This window comes from Nannospalax galili, unplaced genomic scaffold (genome assembly GCF_000622305.1).
Source record: "Nannospalax galili isolate Female #2095 unplaced genomic scaffold, S.galili_v1.0 scaffold763, whole genome shotgun sequence".
In the NCBI taxonomy this organism is placed as follows: Eukaryota; Metazoa; Chordata; class Mammalia; order Rodentia; family Spalacidae; genus Nannospalax; species Nannospalax galili.
Window position 1 is genome coordinate 226,340 of NW_008349451.1, and position 3,389 is coordinate 229,728.

Sequence of the window (3,389 nt, forward strand, 5' to 3'; positions counted from 1 at the left end):
AAGAAGATAGGGATAAACTTCTGAATGAATTCAGAAGAGTTAGAAATATTGAAGAATACTCAGGCTGAAATGAAGAAGGAAGAGGAACAGTAAGCCAATTAGAAACAACAGGAGAAAGCCTCACCAAAAGGATGAATGAAATGGAAAACAGAATATCAAGACTGGACGATAAAGTGGACAAATTAGACCACTCAAGCAAAGATTATGAAAAATTTAAGAAAACACAAGAATGAAATATGTAGGAATTGTGTGGGGGTGGGTGGGCAGAGGACAACTATATTGCCCAGACTGCCCTTAGATTCTTGGGCTGTAGCAATCTTTCTGTCTTACCCTCTTGAGTAGCTGGGTCTCTGTGCCTGGATTATTGCTTTTTTTTGAGTTATTAATAATGTGATAGTTCCATATTTATTGATCATTGGAAAATGATGTTGTTCTTTTATACTATGAACATTTATTTTGGGCCCCAGTTGAATGAGAAGTGAACACATGAGGTGTTACATTTATTTTGCTGAGAGGCTCATAAATAATGACTGAAAATTAAATTAACCTAATAAAGAAACTTCACTTAGGATTTTTTTTTCTATTTTTTTTTTAAGGCAGGGACTCATTATATAGCCCTAGCTGGTCCTAGCCTCTAGGAATAAAAAGACAAAACTTATGAATCATAGGTATACAGGAAAGAGAAGAATCTCAAGATAATGGTATGGACCAGATCTTCAACAGGATTGTAGAAGAAAATTTCCCAAAATTAAAGAAAGACATGCCCATACAAATACAAGAAGCATACAGAACACCAAATAGACAGGACCAGAAAAGAAATTCTCCAGGGAACATCATAGTGAAAACACTAAACATACAGAACAAAGAGATAACACTGAAAGTTGCAAAAGAAAAACAATTCATATATGAAAGAAACCCCATCAGGATTACGGCTGACTTTTCAGTGCAAGCTATGAAAGCCAGAAGAGCCTGGACCAAAGTAGTCCCAGTCGTAGATGACCACAGATGCCAACCCAGATTACTTTACGCAGCCAAAATGTCCATTATAGTTGAAGGGAAAAGAAAAATCTTCCATGACATAAATAGGCTGAATGAATTCATGTCCATAAAAGGAGAGAGTTCGTAAAGCAATACAAAGAGCTGAAGAATGGACCGACTATACTCAAGGGGTTACGGAAAGAAACTTAATGATGGTATAACTGTGGAAATGCACAGCTATACCAAGAATGTGAACAGAAATAAAAATGACAGGAATCAATACACATCTTTCATTAACAACTTTAAATATCAATGGACTGAACTCCCCAGTCAAAAGACACAGACTAGGTGAATGGATTAAGAAACAAAACCCATCTTTTTGCTGTCTGCAAGAAACTCATCTCACTTTCAAGAACCAGTACTACTTTAAGGGAAAGGATGGAAAAAAATACACCAAGTGAATGGTACTGAGAAAAAAGTAGGTGTTGCAATTCTAATATCTGATAAAATAGACTTTAAACTAAAACTAATCAGAAGAGATAAAGAGGGCTACTTAATTCTGATCAAAGGAACAATTGACCAAGAAGATATTATAATCATGAACATATGGTCACCAAACTCTGGTGCACCTAACTTCATAAAAACAGTACTACAGGACTTTAGGACCCTGATTAATCCCAATTCATGAAAAGTAGGGGACTTCAATACCCCATTGTCTCCATTAGATAGGTCAACAGGGCAGAGAATTAGCAGAGAAGCATCTGAATTAAACAACACCATATATCAAATTAACTTATCAGACATCTACCAAGTATTCCACCCAAGCACCAAAGGACATCCTTTCTACTCAGCACCCCATGGAACCTTCTCCAAAATCGACTATATCCTGGGGCACAAAACAAGCCTCAACAAATACAAAAAGACTGAAATAATTCTATGCATTCTATCAGACCACAATGCAATAAAGCTTACAATCAACACCGGAAGATGCCCTAATCACCACAGGAACACATAGAGATTAAACAACACACTCCTGAATGATAAATGGGTCAAAGGAGAAATATGGGTCAAAAGAGAAATTAAGAAGGAAATAAAAGTACTCCTGGAATTAAATGAAAAGGACAATACAACACAACAAAACCTCTAGGACACGCTGAAAGTGATCCTTAGAGGGAAGTTTATAGCTCTAAGTGCCTACATCAAGAAATCGGAAAGAACACAAATAAATGTGTTAACATTGCAACTCAAGACACTTGAAAAGCAACAGCAAATGAAACCAAACCCAGCAGACAAGAAGAAATAACAAAAATCAGGGCAGAAATTAATGAAATCAAAACAAAGTAAACAATACAAAGCATCAATAACTCCAAGAGCTGGTTCTTTGAAAAGATAAACAAGATCGATAGACCGCTAGCCCAGTTAACCAAAAGAAAGAAAGAGCACCTGCAAATCAAGAAAATCAGAGATGAAAGGGGAAACATCACAACAGACACCAGTTTTTAGCTCTAAGTGCCTACATTAAAAAATCGGAAAGAACACAAATAAATGACTTAACATTGCTACTTAAGACACTCAAAAAGCAACAACAAATGAAACCCAAACCCAGCAGACAAGAAGAAATAACCAAAATCAGGGCAGAAATTAGTCAAGCAGAAACAAAGAAAACAATACAAAGAATCAATGAATCAAAGAGCTGGTTCTTTGAAAAGACAAGCAAGATTGACAGACCACTAGCCCACTTAACAAAAAGAAAGAAAGAGCGCCTTCAAATCAACAAAATCAGAGATGAAAGGGGAAACATCACAACAGACACCAAAAAGATCCAGACAATTATAAGGGAATATTTTAAAAACCTATACACTACTAAATTTGAAAAACTAAAAGATATGGACAGGTATCTAAAAGTATGGGAACTACCAAAACTAAACCAAGAAGAGATTAACAGTTCAAACAGACCCATAACACATAAGGAAACTGAAATGGTAATACAAAACCTCCCAACTAAAAAAAGCTTTAAACAGACTCATAACACATAAGGAAATTGAAATGGTAATACAAAACCTCCCAACTAAAAAAAGCCCAGGACCAGATGGATTTACAGCAGAATTCTAGCAGGCATTTAAAGAAGATATACATCCAATACTACTTAATTTATTCAAAAAGAAAGAAATGGAAGGAGAACTTCCAAATTCCTTCTATGAAGCCAGCATCACTCTAATACCAAAACCAGGTAAAGATACAACCAAAAAAGAAAACTATAGACACATATCCTTGATGAACATAGATGCAAAAATTCTCAATGAGATACCTGCAAATTGCATACAGACACATATCAAAAATATCATCCACCATGATCAAGTCAGCTTTATCCCAGAGATGCAGGGTTGGTTCAATATACACAAGTCAAAAAA